Raw genomic sequence first — 18,197 nt, 5'->3', positions numbered from 1 at the left:
TGAGACAAGGTTAAATACTTTCTCCTTGTTTATTTGACCTATATGCTGAATATATATTGAGGGATGCTAGATTAGAAGATGAGTGTCATTTAAAATTGGAGTAAGAAACGTTTATTTATTAAATCTGTATACCCCGACTCCTAGTGACATCAATACTTTGCACTATACTGATGATACTACTCCAATAGCTGAAAATACAAGCAATCTGCAAAATCTAGTAATGAAATCAAGGAACGTAATATAAAAATTCAATCTAAAGATTAAATAAATAAGATTAAATATAAAGAAGACCAAACTCATGACAGCAAGCACAGCAGCCAGCCTTAGAATTGACAGTAAAGTTCCTGAAGTGGTAGATAGCTTTGGCCATTTATAGAATCAACTGTCAATAGTAAAGGAAACAGCAATCAAAAAATATGGCATACATTAGCACTTTGTGAAGTAGCAATCAAGGGCTTGTAAAAGATATTCAAATGCCATAATATATGTATACTTTCAAAGATCAAAACCGAGTAGGTATTAGTTTTCCCTATGAGGCTGTAGAAGGAAAAATAAAGTTTATACTTTAGTTTGTATTAGTTCTTACAATTGTTCTTTAAAATCTATCTATCTATCTATCTATCTATCTATCTATCTATCTATCTATCTATCTATCTACCTACCCACCCACCCATCCATCCATCCACCCACCCAACCACCCACCCACCCACCCACCCATCCATCCATCCATCCATCCATCCATCCATCCATCCATCCATCCATCCATCCATCCATCCATCCATCCATCCATCCATCCATCCATCCATCTATCTATCTATCTATCTATCTATCTATCTATCTATCTATCTATCTATCTATAAATGTAAAAGAAAAGTTAAACAATGACACTTTTGAACTTTAGTGTTGGAGAACCCCACGAACAGCTAAAAAATAAACAATCGGAACATATAGAATAAATCCATCCACAGGTCTCACCTAAGGCACAGATGAATTGTGTCTTTTGGACACAGGTGATGACCCAATCCCCTTAAGAAGTCCATAATGCTGAGAAAGATAGAAGGAAAGAAAATGATTAACAGCAAACTGGATCCACTCAGTTATAGCACAATGGATGCTTTCCACATAAAAAGAACACATATGCAAATACTTCAGTTATAGGTAGGTTGTGAGGTATTAAAAGGATGCATTGCAAACAGGGTAAACTACAAATTAAGGATAGGTAACTGTTTTGTAGTCAAGCCAGTGATGTATGGTAATGGTATCATAAGGTATTTTTTTGGCAGTTCCCCTCCATTTGGAAAGCCTAACTTTTTAAAAAGTGTGTAGGCAAAAGCATTAAGGCCTGAAACTCACATGAATAATGTGCTATCCAAAATTGAATACATATACTCAGCCTTTGCTCAGCAGATGTTTTACCAGAACATAAAATGCTCTTAAGGGAAACAGATCTGGACCAGCAATAGCTACATATTTCACTAGTTCTTAATACATGGCTAATGAACCAGTTCCAAATATCAGTGAAAGTGCTGCTGCTTATTTATGTTTTAAAAACCTAAATTGGTTTCTCTATCTCTCCTCTCCCCCCCTCCCCCCATACATGGAAATGATAGTTAAAACCTAACCAGTTGGTTCCTTTAAATACAGAGAGATGACAGGAAGAAAAAAAAAATCTTGCATGAACCTGCCCAAAGAATGAAAAAAATCCTGAACAATTTCCTACCTTCTCACCCTGCAAATCAATGGAAGAGACATCAAATTTGGGGTCAAATTTGAAAGGTTGAACTCAGATATGAGTCTAGGACTACTACACCCATATTTTGACCAAGTCATCTCTTGACTAGATTACTGTAGTGCACTCTGTGTGGGGCTATTCCTGAAAACTCAAGAGCCTTGGTGGCGCAGCAGACTAAAGTGCAGTTAAGTGGCACCAGCTGCCTGCAATTACTGCAAGTTCAAATCTCACCAGGCTCAAGGTCGACTCAGCCTTCCATCCTTTCGAGGTAGGTAAAATGAGGACCCGGATTGTGGGGGTAATAAGCTGACTTTGTATATAAAAAAAGAACACCGCTTAGGGGGCGGTGTATATACTAAGCAGGTATATACAAAAGTATGAAGGCTATTGCTTAACGCATTGTAAGCCACCCTGAGTCTCCAGAGAAGGGTGGCATATAAATCAAACCAATAAATAAATAAAACTGTCCATAAATTGCAACTGGTTTAGAATGTTGGAGGTTGATTAGTGAGTGGAACAGCTACACATGATCTCATAACAACAATCATGAAAAAGTTTCCTGAGAGCTACTGTGCCCAATTTAAGGCAATAACAATGGTCTATAAAGCCCTACATGTATTTAAAAGACTGTCTTTCCAATACTATTAATTCATACATTAAAATCAGCTGGAGGGGTGGGCTGCATATGCTTTCAGTTTTTAGTGTGGTGACCAGGTAGGTCCTTCTGATTGACAGCATTCTAATTATGGTACTTTTTCCGCATTAAAGACATGTCTACTTACCTTGGACCACTCTAACTTTTATTTTTTTGCTCTTTTATTTTTTTTTAAACTGAGATGTTGGTTTGTTTGGGGCATTTATTGTTTATAAGCATTACAATTTTACTGTTTTTAAATGTTTTAAATACTCTTTAAAAAAAAAGTCCTCTTGTAAACACTTCTTCCCAGAGAAAAATAAATACACAAATAACAATTACATATAAATCAAGGATGGGCATTTTCTGCTGGTTGATACATTGTCATGATTGTACTTGGAAAACGGTTCTGCAAAAGAAAATGGCTGAGAATGATGTTGTTCCAGTCCTCCTGCCAGATAGACCCAATTATGGGCATTTTTCCCTGTTTTGTCCTTCTAGCGAAAAAACTGCAATGTCTCCTACAAATGCAGCAACTCTAAAGAAAGAGGGTATAGTTTTGGATTCAGCCTTAAGGCTGAGGAGGTCTATAAAAGACTTGCCCTGTTGTGCCACTGCTTTATGCTGTGATCTCTCCAGGGAATCTTGCCTGATGCTGTACAAGATGCCTTTTGCACACTGGGCAAACAAATCCCCTTTAAAGAAGTATTTGTTATCATACAAAAGATTTGTTTCTTTCTGCAACTGTTTTTCTTAAAACCTTCACAATCTGTTTGTTTGTTTGACTGGTCCTATTCACCTAGCGAAGACTTTTGCAATGCATACCGTGTTTCCCCCAAAATAAGACCCCATCTTATATTTTTTTGAACCCTGAAATAAGCGCTTGGCCTTATTGCCATGCACTCAAAAACCTGATTGGGCTTATTATCAGGGGATGCTTATTTTGGGGGAAACAGGGTATTATTGTTCTGCTTTCACTCAGGGTTTTTTTTTTTCATTCAGGGTTTTTTTTTAGATATAATTGCCCAAGTTATCTTATTATAAAACTCACTCTGAAAATTTCCAAGATCATGAAAGCAAAGATTCTTTCTGTCTTATACAGAAATCATAAATAGGCTTTCCCACTTAGTATTGCTTCTGGAAGAAAGCATGCCCTGGCCTGTCAACTAAAGCCTCAGGGGACATAGCTTGATGGAAAAGGAACAGAAGAAACCTTTCTGAAGTGCATCCCCGGCCTTATTTCCAACTCAAGGGTTGAATTCTTAAGGGGGTTATTGGGTCCAAATATGTCCAAATGGCTTACGGCCTATGGAAGCGAATACCATAGTAAAGGTATGGTGCTATATGAAAGGACATATGGTTTGACATATTGCTGAGGGAAAGACCCAGACTCTTCTGTCCTTTCTTCCAAATGGTTTTGCAGAGCAAAAGGGTAGATGAAAATATAATATTTTCATGGGTTACAATTCTTAAACATGATCCCCATTTATCTCTAAGGCATTCCACTCTTTCCAGCACATTTTTTTGTTGTTGTTTAAATTATTATTATTTCAGAAGTAAACGTTCTGGCTTTTATCCCTGCAAGACTGGTGGCTACTTCGCTTAACATTTGCTGGGGAGTCTCTCTGGAAATTGTTCCAAAAACAGGAGTAGGTTTCCTTAACGTGTGCTTTCTTCCTGGCCAATTCCTCCCGCACTTGATGCCTTCACCCCTCAGAATAAATATAAAGTATGTCTAAGCTTATATTTTTTTCTCTCTCTCTCATTTGGCTGAACTGACTGGCTGACGAAGCCGTCGCTTCCTTCTAATTTCAGCGGCCGTGGAAAAGGCTAAAGCGAGGGTCGCCCAGTTCCGCCAACCTGCAAACCCCCGGCCGCACCACGCGAGGGGTCTCCTAGCTGGGATGAGGAAAGGGGAGGGCGAAGAGAAGGCTTGTGTGGCTCGGCGAGAATCAAACAGACAGGCGGCGGCGGCCAATCAGCGCCGCTTTCCCGAGCCGCAGAAAGCAAAAAGCGAGCCAGCAGCTTAGGAGCTTTTTTTTTTTTTTTTTGCTTTGCTTTTGGAGGTAACCCAGAGCTTGGGATCCAGTGCGCCTCTCGATCTCGCGCTCTCTCTCCCTGGACGGGGAGCAAGGCTGCGCCTATAGGGGGATACAAGTCGCCTTTTCTTTCCTCATCACCCTCACACTCCACCCCTCCGTTTCTCTCTCCCTCCCTCTCTCCCTCTCTCTCTCTCTCTCTCTCTTTTTTCTTCCTCCTCTTCTCTTATAGCCCTTAAAGTTCCCTGTCACCAGTTAGGGCACGCCAGCTAAGGTAAGGCTTTGAAATGAAACGACCCTTCCTCCCCCCTACCTCCTCTCAACACCCCCGACCCCCTCTCAACCCCCCCCCGGAATCTATGCATTCTTCCCGCGGCGGGGCAAACGGGAGGCTGCCGTTTACACAGCCCTTTGCAGTGCCAGAGAGAGAGAGAGAGAGAGAGATTGCTTTGAGGTCGGGGCATCGGCGACTTGCAATTTTTGCACGGCCGTGGTGTGTCTTCCCTTCTCCTCCTCCCTTTTCGCCTCTTCTTTTTGCCTTTTCGCCAGAGAGCCTTACCCTTGCGACTTCCCCTCGGTTGCGGTGGTTTTGCTGAGCCCAGAATGTTTTTAGTGCAAGCTACCAGTTAAAAGAAAAAAAAAAAAAAAAAAGGAGGAGGAGGACGGATAGGAAGGGGAACATCCTCGCCCGGGTGCTGGGTTGCGCCTGCATGCATTTTTACCTTCCTTTCTCCACCCACCCCACACCCCACTCGTGAATGTCAGCGGCAAACCTTGATGCCGCTCCTCATCCTGGGGAGGGGAGAGGGGTCGTGCACCCCGTGGAGTGGGGCTGTCAGTCAGATCCGAGAAGGAGAAGAGGGCGCAATTGCGGAGTTGCCACTAGGAAAAAGCGGAGGTTTGTCCGGTCCGTGCATGGAAACGCAGCCTCCCTGAGTCCCCATTGATCTTGCTTTCCCGGGTGCTGATCTTTTCTTTTTCTTCCCCCCCCCCTCCAATTCCTTCCCCTGCCCTTAAAAATGCAGCGAAGGAGGATGGCTGCCGGGAGCGCCTTCTTCCTAACGCTTTCAAACTTTCTCTGCCTTTTTACTTCTCCCGGATAGAGAAGGACATTGGGAAAGGAAATGAGATGCAGTTAGAAGCCTGCCCCATTTTTGCCACAGGGAGAAAAAAAAAAAAAAAAAAGAGGATACGTGCAAGACTGGGAAGGGGAACTGTGAGGGGTTGCGGAAATAATTAGAAGGCACCGGAGAGACAGACAGGCAGACAGGCAGACAGACAGACAGAGACAAGCAAGGATGTCCGACAATCTTTTAGCTCCTAATACCCTTCTCAGTTGAGTGTCTTGGACTGGAAAAGGGGCCAGCTGTGTTCTTTCTAAATTGCCAGTCTTAAAGAAGCATCGTGCATACTGGAAGGATTATTTTGTGTCTGTATATAATTATAGTGTATTCCACATGAAGGTGTTGAGCAGGAATTTGCAATGAGCAGCATCAGAGTACTACCTTCCTTTTCCTAACCTGTATGTGAAATCATAAAGCGGTGATTTACAGTTTAAGGAAGTAAGAATGATCTGGGTTCAATCGAGCTAAATTTAAATATATTTCAGTTCCACTGAGTTCAGTGAATGACATTCAAGCCTCTACTTACTTTTTCTTTTTCTAAGCATTGGAAGGTAATAGGGCTTAACTTTGCTGGTTGTATGTTCAAGTTAAAAATAATTGCTTGGTAATACATTTTCTTTAATTTTAACGAAGTGGCTGTCTTAAATTCAGTTACTAATCAGAGTGCTACACAAGGTGTAAACATGATTGAATAGACGTTCTATTCACTTTTAGAAAGCTTGGCTATATATCTAGAAATTTATCTCAAGGCTGGATCTATCAGCATCCAGCACTATGTTGCAACAATCTGTCTAGATTCCTTCCTTCCTCCCTCCTTCCCCCTCTTTACAAGGGATATGTGAAGTGATTGCTAGTAATAATATTGCAGGTATAGATTTCACTCTGCTGGTGATAACCCAGTGACATTTCTCAATGTTCTTCTTCTTGTTTGTCATCTATACATTGGATTCTCACAACTGTACCAGTAATGTGAGTTCTATTAAGCATGCTAGTGGTGGCAATATTTTTCTTGGAGCTGCAAGTCACCGCATACTTACCTTGAAGAAAGTCTCACTGAAGTCAGTTAGATTTGCTTAGAAGTAAAAAAAAAAAAGCATTATGTGGTGAAGTACCTATTATCACAAGATGCAATGAAAACCTGATTATCTTTTTTTATTTTAACTTGAAAAATATGAATTACTACTGAAGCACACACACACAATATGCATCAATCCTTTTCATAGGTGGAAATTCATTATTTTGAAACTCCATTAAGATGATATATTTTAGTTTGCTACAGTTGTAACAAAACTATTAATAATGTTTGTAAACATACATTTCTGTGTGCAGGGGAAAAATATTTTCAATATTTCATTTTGATGTAAACTTTTCAGTTTCCTTCCATAAAGAACGGGCAGACTTGGTAGACTTGAACATCAGTGGATTTTTTAGTAACTTAATAATGACGGGTATTTTAAGACCGCAAAATGACCTTATCATTACATTAATATTTGATTTAACATCAGACCTTGGATCATTTTGTTTTACTATTTTTAAAATTATTTCTACCAACTTTTTGTCGTTATGCTTTCAGGAAAACTAACAGTGTAAAATATTATTTAACAAATCCTTTAAAAAACAAAAAGAAGATACAGTGATACCATCAGAATGATATCTTAAAACCTTTCCAGTTGTATTTCCAAAGGCAGACATTAAGCAAACCAGTATTCTAAAATTGGATGCCATGACTAAAAAGGTCTCCTCTATTGTGCATCATTGGAGAATACAAGCATGTAGATTAATGGAGTGACTCGTTGTAATTGAGAAGGCTATCCTTGAGTGATCTTTCGCATAGATAGAAGTTAAGATGTAACTGTGGAATGGTCTTCTCCATGTTTGTTGAACAAATTAGTACTTTCAGCTCCTATCTGATTATCACTTTGTAAAGATGACATGAAACTTCTGATCAGTGATCAGAACTGTCAAAACTGTTGATATAAACTCTAACATTGTTGAAGATGAATCAAAAAGAAGATGTAATTATGGTGAATTACTCTGAATAAGCTTTCACAAATGTTACATTACAACCCATAAACATTTAGGAAAATGAGAAAATATTCCTACTTTGTTAATAATAAAGTACAATGTCTGCTTATATTAATAGATTGTAATAGGGAAAGGCATAAAGGTTCACTTATTTATTTAATCACATTTGTATAGCTACCCATCACACATAGTTACTGGGTGGCATGCATAATAACAAAAACTGTTAAAATTACCAATTTTGGATTATAAAATAAAAACATGATGAAAACAAAATGGCAAAAAAAAAAACAAAAAAAACCCAGTGCATTTCATTAACCGTTATTCAGTCATCTGGCATTTGAAAGTTAAGAATTTGTATGCTTCTCTGGGTTACTGTGAAATCAAAGAGGCAAGCAAATAAGCCATCTGCACCATTATATACATCACAGGAGGAATCATAAAATGAGATGCAGTCCCTCTGCCACTTCTAGGTTTTAACTCATTTCATCGAGGTATGTGAGAAGAAGGTCTCATTTTAGAAGTGAAGAGGTTGGGGGAAAAAATAGCTTCAAATCTCATAGTCAGTGGCTCTCTGATCAAGTCATGGTGCACTCTTTTGAGTATTAAACAAGAGATAAGTTAATTATATATCACTGAGTTGAGTTTGACTGGCGGCTGATAAATTTGAACAAATGCCATGTATCTCATCCTGTTCTTAATGACAATTTTCCAAGGATGTTCATTTGGTTCCCTTGAGCCATCCATTTTTTTCCATTATCTTCCCTTTTTTCTTTTCACAACTTTGCCAAGCATTGTCCTTCCTTCCTTCCTTCCTTCCTTCCTTCCTTCCTTCCTTCCTTCCTTCCTTCCTTCCTTCCTTCCTTTCTTCCCTCCCTCCCTCCCTCCCTCCCTCCTTCCTTCCTTCCTTCCTTCCTTTTGTCCAAAGTACATGAGTCTTTGCTTGTACTGAGTGAAAGTTGGCTTGTTGATGATAGCCATGGTGGCTTCGTCAAACTAGTAGGACATTTCCATTTAATTATTGAGAAAAACGGCTCACCCCAAGAGTTTAATGGAAAGAGCTGAGCATTGAGGAGAGAAAGTAGAACCCACCAATATACATTCGTATATGCATACATACATGTGTGTGTTGTGTGTAAATGTGAGGTTCAGGCAGTGGTGGAATTCATTTTTTTTACTACCGATTCTGTGGGCGTGGCTTGGTGGGCATAGTAGGGGAAGGATACTGCAAAATCTCTATTCCCACCCCATTCCAGGAGAAAGATACTGCAAAATCTCCATTCCCACCCCCCTCCAGGAGCAGGATACTGCAAAATCCCCATTCCCACCCCACTCCAGGGAAAGGATACTGCAAAATCCCCATTCCCTCCCCACTCTACCAGCCAGAGGTGGTATTTGCCAGTTCTCTGAACTATTCAAAATTTCCGCTACCGGTTCTCCAGAACCTGTCAGAACCTGCTGAATAGCACCCCCTGGGTTCAGGTAATTGTTAGGCTGACTACATAGTTTTGTAGTATTATAAATAGTAGTATTCATTTAATAAATGATTTTTTTTTTTTTTTAGTATTTAACAAATAAATAGTTTTGTGGCATTCGTTGCACTGACACAAATACAGAGGATTTAAAAACATCCTTTCCTCCCAATCCTTTCGTTAGAGTAATTGAGGGGCCTTTTGTTGTTCTTCTCTCCATGCACAGGGGAGAGAATTGGTTGTTATTTCCTTTGGATTACCCAAGATTTTTGGATTTTATTTTACTTTTTGTGTAAGTTAAAATCACTCAGACTTGTTGGAATTGGGTGCCTAGAAAATTTAAATATAAATAAAGTTGTCACAGCTGTTTCAACTGATCCAGAAGTCAACCAGCCAAGCTCTTGTAACATTGCTGACCTTGTGGAAACACAGGGTTCTGAAACTACATTCAATCTGATGCATAATCCTCATGTGGAAATGCTTGTGGTCTGGCGATACAGAGGAGTTGTTGAGATGAGTTTGTTCAAATGAGTGTTGAACAAAGTGAGATATGCAAAGGGAAATATGGATAATAAGCATAGTCTCTGTCAAGTAAGCCTGGCTAGAAATAGGAAAAACAATCAGTGTCATACTCCAGCTCTTTGATTGATTGATTGATTGAGTGAGTGAGTGAGTGAGTGAGTGAGTGAGTGCTGGATTTTATGATTTATATACCACACATTTCAAAGTGATTGTTGATAGTGTGTGGAATTGGGGCCTGTCTGGTCAGCAAGTGTGGAAGAGTTAAATTTTTACGAAAATAAATGCCCAATTTCTTTTAATGTTGAATGAACTATTTTAAGAAGAGGGCAATAGTGAAGTTTTTTTTTTTAACTTTTTGGGTTGAAGTGAAAAATGTGTGCTTGCTTGAACAGTTTGTGCATGATCAAGCATATATAGGTAAGCAGAAGAAATTCTAATGTACACTGAAAATACTTTCCATAGATTGCTCAATGGCAAGAGAAAATTTGCTTGATTGGAATACAACATTTTAAAACATTGATATATAGCATTAGCAACTCGAACTGCTGACTCTTCCAAGTATAAAACCGTAACTTACAAGGAGAAAATAAATTTCAAGCATCTGAGCAGCACCACAGCAAGACACATATTGGCCAGTTTATCCAACAGAAAAATTTACAGTCATGAGAGAAAATAGCGTTCATGTATAGTTGTACAGGTGTAAACTCTGAAGTATGTGTATCATTATGTTCATTGGAGCTTACTGTATTGTAGGCTGTTTAAGTTACAGCCTAATACGGATTACAATTGCAGTCCACTTCATGTTTATTCAGCTGTAAGCCTACAAAATAGAGTAAAACTCGCTTCCAGTTCAGCAGCCATAGGATTATCCTGCAAATCTATGAGGCTGTCCTTTTAGATTTAAAGTTGTAAATGTTCCACTACATAATAATACTTTATGATGATTGGGCATTATAAAATATCTCCAGAAACACACACACACACACACACAAAACATGTCTGCGTCTATAAAATTCTCTTTCAACTGTGCAACAGAATATGATATGTACAAGCCGCATCACAACATTGATCTGTTATATCAATGTACTAACATGACATTATTATGTAGATACTTGGAAAGCCAGGATGTGCTTTCTTTGTTTATTAGAGTTTCTGTGGTTCATTTGGATGCTTTTAGTTTATAAAGCAAACATTCCAGGTCCAAGTTCAGAATTTTGTAATAGCTACTGTGAGGCAAAATGAAGCAATTGCATTTCGTCAATAGACTTGTGTTAATGGAATTATTATTCATTTAGTTTCATTGACTATTCACTATTTTGGTGGTAGAAAGAATTTGGGAGATTATTTTTTTTAGTTTGGGGCAGGTAAATGTAATTTTGGGGTGATCCCACCCCACCCCACAATTCTTGCTGTACTCAGGACTCTAAATATCTTTGATTACTTCCAGTTAAAACAGACTGACTTCCTTCCTTCCTTCCTTCCTTCCTTCCTTCCTTCCTTCCTTCCTTCCTTCCTTCCTTCCTTCCTTCCTTCCTTCTCAAGGAAGATAACAACAACAACAACAACTGTATTACATTTATCTGGGTCCAGTATACATTTGTTTAATAACTGTGGGAACCTCCACTTGATATATTCCCCATTTTTTTTTTGCAGGAGAAACATAAATAAGAAACAGTGTTGCAAGGAAACAGTTGTCTGTGAAGTATGTTAATTTTGGTGCTTGTAAAATGACTTACTATTTGGTTTGAGGATTAGGTACAACTAAGTTTTGGTTAATATTTTGATAGAGTATATGTACTGCATTTCTGATCCTTTTCATGTTGTTAGTCATCTAGAACATTGTATTGGTCTAGGAGTGGGCAGGTCCAACTTAATCCATCTTGAACCAAAGGAGTGAGTTTGAGTTAATTAAGTTTCTTACAAAGTTGTTGTAAAAAGAGGTAATACTATATGTTCAATTTTGACTCCTAAGTAAAGGGTAGAATGAATGAATGAATGAATGAATGAATGAGGTCTGACCTAGAAACCAGGGGACTGTGAGTTCTAGATCTACCTTTGGCATGAAAAGCCAGCTGGGTGACTTTTGGCCAGTCACTCTCAAACCAACTTAGCTTGCAAAGTTGTAGGGAAAATAAGATGAGGAAGGAGCATTGATATGTTTGCCATCTTGAGTTGTATATGAAAAAAGCCAGATAAAATAAAAATGAATAAATAACTGTGGAGTCAGTCTTTTAAAAATTGGAGTTGGTTTTGGTGAAGAGAAAGTATAAGGACCAACATGTGATAACATAATATCTGTACTCCTCCCTCCCTTATTTTGCTTTAAAAGCTTCACTCTTCATAAAGTCAGCCTTTTAAGTAAAGGTCTAACTGAAGCGGGAAATGTGGTGGCAGTGGTAGAAAATATGAGAATAAAAGATTGCCAGAAGAGCTAAAGAATGGAGATGGAGAGTGACAGGATGGACAAGACAGCCCAAATCAAATGAACCTCTCCAAACAGCTCTGCAAATCCAACTAACCCAGGCATTATCAAAATTAAGAGACATGGAGGGGAACTTTATTAGAGTCAAGGAGTTTGGGAAAGTTTTGAACCAGATGCCAAGTGCTAACGGACTTGAGCTCAGGTTTGGCAAGTAATGAAAACTCAGATGTTGGTCCCTTCAGAGCCTAGGTTTGACAAAGTTGAAGCCAAGCCAGAGGGAGACCAGAGCAGCAATCACTACCACATGTCACTTGGAAGGCCTGAAGCTTCTGTAACCTTCAAGAGACAGAGCAGTGACAACTTTGATCTTGTTTCCCATACCTACCAACTGGAAGCCACAGAAGTGACTGGAGCAATATGGATTAGGGAAATTTCAAGAAGGAGAAAAGTTAAAGAATAAGAGCAACAAAGAAAGAAGTAGCGAGTACAGACTTAGAGATAAGGTAGAACAGAAGGTAAAATTAGAAACGTTATAAAACAATAGTATCATAATTCTAGAAGTAACTCTATGGTTTGTAAACAAATCTTTATTTATAGTGAAAATCCCTAGGCAATTGTATGCATCTCTGTCTTGACTGATGCCGTATCACAAAGCAGACCTACAACAGAGAGAAATATCTCTTTGGTAGCACAGTATTTAATAGATATTCTTCTGTATTTCTTGGGATTTCCTCAGGTAGATTGCAACCCTTTTTATAATTAATGGCCTTGTTTCACAGCTCAGATAATTAGGACAAAACCTTCTGAATCTAGCCATAGAATGTTAACTAAATGAAACCTCTTCAATGTAAAATCTTGGTAATGTATTTGAATGCCATGTATTTGTTGCAGATAATGGAGGAAAGCTACTATATTCATAATTCCTTCTACAGGCAGTCTGCCTAATAGAAACAATTTTGATCCTTCAGTTTTTATATTCATAAGCTAAGTATTCACCTGTTTTTCTATACCATGTTGATTTTTGAATCTGATCAAAGCCTGGTTTTGATATAGTGAAAAGAATAGTATTTGATAAATTCAATAAATCTAGTCTACTCCACTTTGTTTTCTTCTGATGGCTGCTTTTGCTGGATCAGAATGTGAAGGACAGAATAGAAATAAATGCCATCTCAATCGACGCAAGAGTCAAAGTATGTACTTACATGAACGGTGATTTTTTGTTCTGTTACCCAGCCTTTCTAGGAGAGCGTGTAATAGGAAAAATAGATTGCTTTATTTGAGCTGAAACATTATCCATTAACAAAGCTAATGGGATTTATTAAGCAGGGAACGAAAGGGTGTCTAGTGTAATGGGACTGCTGAGATAAGGAGCTGCATTTCCCAAGAGCTCCTGACATGACCTGTGATTGACCTTGAATAGAGTTGCAGTTCTTGAAAAAGAAAATAAAAAGGAAGAAGAGAGTCAGAAAAAAGGGAGAAAATTTGGGCAGCTCGGAGAGCGATTTGGTTACCACTTTGTAACCAAAGAGAGGTGGAGTGACCATTATCAGATTGAAATTAAGAGGATAGTTCTGGGAAATTATTAGGGAAACCTACCACACGATGTATTACTTTCTACAAAGGTGCTATTGAGATAACAAGTATTGCAACCTGATTTAGACATTTATTTATTTGGTTGTTGCAGTTACACATTTCCATTATTATGTGATACTGCCCTTCTCTCTGACCTAGCCTATTAACGACTTGTTCTTACATTAATAGCACTGTAATTGCAGAAATAAGGCAGTCAGAGGTGCTTATGCTTCCCTACCATTATTGTATTGTCCATTGTACCTCCAGTAATTTATGCCCACGCTAATTGGAAGTTAAGATGAAACTTAGAAATTGTTACTGGTGCTAAAGGATTTCCAGAACTCACAAATGACAGTATCCAAAAGCAATAGATATGGAAAAAGTAGCTGCCAGATTCAGTATACGAAAGAGTTGAAAGCTATATTTATCAACTGAATTTCTGGAACATATAAAGGCAAAAGAAAAGGTCTGAATTTATTCCAGGTACTAGAAAAATATAAATGCTGTATGAAACTTGGAAAGAGCGACTTTGCACGGGACATTAAAGCAGAGATGCAATTTGCAATATTCATGCAATTGCTTCAAAAGTTACATCTCACAGTTGCAAAGTGGATATGCTCCTTTCCAGCCAGGAGTAGGCTTGAACTATTCTGCCTCTTCTGTTTTAAGTCTTTGTTCCATGGAATCCCATACCATTAAGTGGTTTTGCAGATAGAACTGACATTTAGGAAATGCTATCTCACTATGTTAGTTTGAAAATTGCTGCTAGCAAAATAAAAATAACACTCAAACATGTCTGCCTTGTTATTCTCTTGAGGTAAGCAATATTATGCAGGGTACAGAAAAGGGGTAAGAAATGTTAAGCTGAAAATAATTATAATAATGAAAACCTAAAGGGATGAGATGAGAGAAAACAGAAGAAGGAAATGTGGCTAAAACTGGTGCATTGCAAAATCATTCACTATACTTTGTATACTGTTACCTTTCTGTCCTTACAAACTATTCTTGCATCCTCCATATTCTGCTTCATACATTGTCTTTTGTTGTTTTAATTTCTCACTGTTCTCTTATTGAAGATCTCATTAACTCCATTCAATTATAATGGTCTTGGATTTCTCCTTCCTTTGGATTCATTTACTCTGACTTCATATATTTGTGTTATTAATTTAAGTTTCTCTGTATAATAAAACTGTACTTATTCCATATTGTTTGCTGACTTCCATTCTGTCCATATTCACCTAGCATCTATATGTTCCTGAGCTGTTCTTTTTTTTTTTTATTTCTTCATCAGAGAAACTGTTTCCATTGCATTCAATTTACTTTTCTGCTTCTCTTGACATATTGACCTCTCATTTCCATATAACAAAGTTGGCAGAAGTACAGCTATTTCTACTTCTTTCAACAATTCCTATCAAGATACCATTTTATCAACTTTTGCTTATCTTAGCAAATATTATAAAAAGTTAAGCAAATTAATCTACTTGCTTTTTTTTTTTACTATTTGTAACTTGGGATGTTCATTTTATTCTGTCAAACACTAATGGTAGGTAAAGGTAAAGGTTCCCCTCGCACATATGTGCTAGTCATTCCTGACTCTAGGGGGCAGTGCTCATCTCTGTTTCAAAGCCAAAGAGCCAGCGCTGTCTGAAGACATCTCCATGATCATGTGGCCAGCATGACTAAACGCCAAAGGCGCACGGAACACTGTTACCTTCCCACCAAAGGTGGTCCCTATTTTTCTACTTACATTTTTTACGTGCTTTTGAACTGCTAGGTTGGCAGAAGTTGGGACAAGTAACAGGAGCTCACCCCCATTAAGTGGCACTAGGGATTTGAACTGCTGAACTGCCAACCTTTTGATCAACAAGCTCAGCATCTTAGCCACTGAGCCACCATGTCCCTTCACACTAATGGTACATCATTTTATAAAGATTCTCTTTCAATTTATAATGTAATGTGCATTTTAGTCGTCTTAACCACATGTTCTCAAATCTAAATTCCTCTTTGCATTGTGCAGTGCAATATTAATTGCAAATCATTCGGGTTCTCAGCCAACAATACAATTTATCTGCATTACAAAAATATATGTATGTGCATATTCCCAGCTAATTTGGGATCATATGTACACTAATCCAGAAATGAATTAAATAATTAATTATACATCCTTGATCAAGGGTTTAGACAGAACTAATCACACATCCTTATTTATACTGCCTATCCAAAGCTGAACTATTTTTCTATCCTTTATTCACATGCATTCTTTACTTTGACATAGACTGATATAATCATACTTGGCACACTAAAGCTTATTTAAATTATGCATTTTGCTTAAATTAAGAAATGCATAATAAATAACTTTCTCAAGTTCATAGATTTCTCAGTGACATACCTAACGAGCAATAATCTGGTCTCTTTTTCTGTTGCTTGATATAAAGCTACATTGGACTTCCCAAAGTCTGTGCATTGTCACCTTTCATTATCTTCCATTCACAGTTCAGTCCCACAGCTTTCTTGGTGTATTTAATAAATTGATTTTCCTACAGTTTTTGCATTTGCTCTTGGCCAGCTAAACACTCAGAACATTATTACAACTTAGCAGCTTAGCTCTGATCCTGACTGACACCTTACAAGAAAAGTAGAATCAAAAGGAAGTTTATACAGCAGAGCAGTGTGTGGCTTTCCATCTAAAAGAATGGACTGCTTGCATTTACAGCTCTTAAATTAAAGCAGCAATTCTTTGAGTTGTTGATGTATAATAATTCCCTCCAGTTTAATAGGTTTACAGTAGCTTTTCTTTTGGATCAGATTTCCTTGCAGCTAGGTTTAGAATTGGGATTGTCTTTTAAAGGTAGTGGCTTTTTTGGACTTTTCTGAGTGTGTCAAGGAAGGAGGTACCTTTATCTGTTTACAAAATTGCTCTCACTTTGGGCAGAGGTACCCCAAAAGCATCCATTTACTAGAAAGGAAACAGGTGAAGTCATCCCTTGCCATCTCCTTTAGTACCCTACTCTTTCTTCCTGGAAAGTACATACAGGTCCAAAGCAATCACTGGGAAACAAACTCTTCAAGCTTTTTTCTTCTTCTTTATTTTCAAAGAATGCCAATGAAACTTCTCCTGATTTTCAAAACAGCTCTAGTTTATATAGGTGCAACTTGAACCCGATAGTTTTCTTGGGGCATATCATCTCCCATTTTTTAAAAAAATTAAAAGTATCTTTAAAACTAAATATAATTAAGGAAAGAAGCTAATAGATGTCACCTGTCGATGGAGTGGTCATGTTTCCTTTCCTCCTTAGATGAACCTTTTTTTAAAAAAAATTGATTTATATGCCGCCCTTCTCCGGAGACTCAGGGCGGCTTACAATGTGCTCAGCAATAGCCTTCATCCTTTTGTATATTTATACAAAGTCAGCTTATTGCCCCCACAACTGGGTCCTCAATTTACCTACCTTAGAAAGGATGGAAGGCTGAGTCAACCTTGAGCCTTGGCGAGATTCGAACTTGCAGTAATTGCAGGCAGCTGGTCTTAATAACCAGCTTAATAACAGGGTGCCTTAGACCACTGTACTACCAAGGCTCTTGGTAGAACCTTGAGGCAGATCTGCTAATAGGTTTTAATGAAGATGTGCTTACGTTCCAAAAGTCCTTGCTTAATGACCAATCATTTAGCAACAAATTTTGAAAAAAAAAAAAAGACTTATCATCTGTCTATGCATTTATGACCATCACAGTGTCCCTCATGGACATGTCATCATGGTTTGGGTTCTTGGCAACAGTTGCATATTTTTGACTCTGTTGTCTCGCAGTTATATGTTTGCCATTTGCCACTTTCCCTACTGGCTGCAAAGTGACAAGCAAAGTGTCAGGGAATGGCATAAACTGTGGTTACATGATGTTTCATTTAATGACCATGGTGCCTAACAACCATGGTGAAAAAAAGTCTTAAAATTAGTTTGGTTACATGATGGCTCACTTAATGACCACACCACTTAATAACACATTTTTGAGTTCTTATTGTGATCATAAGTCAAGAACTACCCTTCTGTATTTTCTTATATACTAAAAAAAAGACTGGTATGAAATTAGAACAAAGAAAACTATTAAACCTATATAATTAATTGGTATAATTTCAATAAAAGATGACCATAGTAGGCAAAGTACATTGAGTTATTTTTATGATAGGAAAAAACAGTATAAATCTTTGAGCTTAGTCTCAAGTCTTCACTGTATTGTTATTTATGAATACAAAAAGGGAAAAGGAAAGTACTAAAATAATATAGAAAATATTTCATTTTGACTTTCTTCTTTGTACTTTAACTGATTTACAACACACTATTTATAAATATATTATTATTTGGAAAACATACTCCTAGTGTCTCTGTTTGCCTTGAAAACTTTGAATGGATGTTTTGAACTAGAACACAGCTACTGCTTTCATATGGCTAGAATTTCTTTCCATTTAAATATCTTAAGAATATTTATTCTGTGAAGTACAGTTAAGGTTGCCCCTGTTTTTCCTCCAGGTGATTTTTTTTTTCAGACAGCTGATTGATATGCAAAAATAAAGCACACCTTCCCCCCAATTATATATGGGAAATATGGAGAAATTTGCACTTTTTGAACATCTGCCTGTCATTTAGTTTTTAAAGATAAAGAGC

The 18,197-nt window shown here is 37.8% G+C and overlaps 1 protein-coding gene and 1 long non-coding RNA gene across 9 annotated transcripts in view; one reads left to right on the top strand and one right to left on the bottom strand.

Moving 5' to 3' along the window:
• LOC117662477 (uncharacterized) overlaps window positions 1-5,748 on the bottom strand; it is a 110,356-nt gene extending 104,608 nt beyond the window's left edge. The window contains exons 1-2 of the long non-coding RNA XR_015733251.1: window positions 4,965-5,748; window positions 976-1,044 (exon numbers count right to left, since the gene is read on the bottom strand). This is a non-coding gene — a long non-coding RNA (uncharacterized LOC117662477). The remainder of the gene's footprint in view (window positions 1-975; window positions 1,045-4,964) is intronic.
• CDH18 (cadherin 18) overlaps window positions 1-18,197 on the top strand; it is a 656,995-nt gene that overhangs the window by 402,463 nt on the left and 236,335 nt on the right. The window contains exon 1 of one of the 8 annotated variants that reach the window (XM_034411913.3): window positions 4,326-4,679. The exons of 6 other annotated variants lie outside the window; for them this stretch is intronic. The gene's annotated coding sequence lies outside the window, so the exon portion shown is untranslated. Of the gene's footprint in view, window positions 1-4,325; window positions 4,680-18,197 lie in introns of those variants that run through there. One more of the 8 variants, XM_087890249.1, reaches the window with a different exon arrangement.

The sequence above is a fragment of the Pantherophis guttatus genome, chromosome 3, assembly GCF_059756535.1.
Source record: "Pantherophis guttatus breed Tessera chromosome 3, ASM5975653v1, whole genome shotgun sequence".
In the NCBI taxonomy this organism is placed as follows: domain Eukaryota; kingdom Metazoa; phylum Chordata; class Lepidosauria; order Squamata; family Colubridae; genus Pantherophis; species Pantherophis guttatus.
The sequence above is the reverse complement of the archived record's forward strand: the minus strand, read 5'-3'. Positions and strand labels throughout refer to the sequence as shown.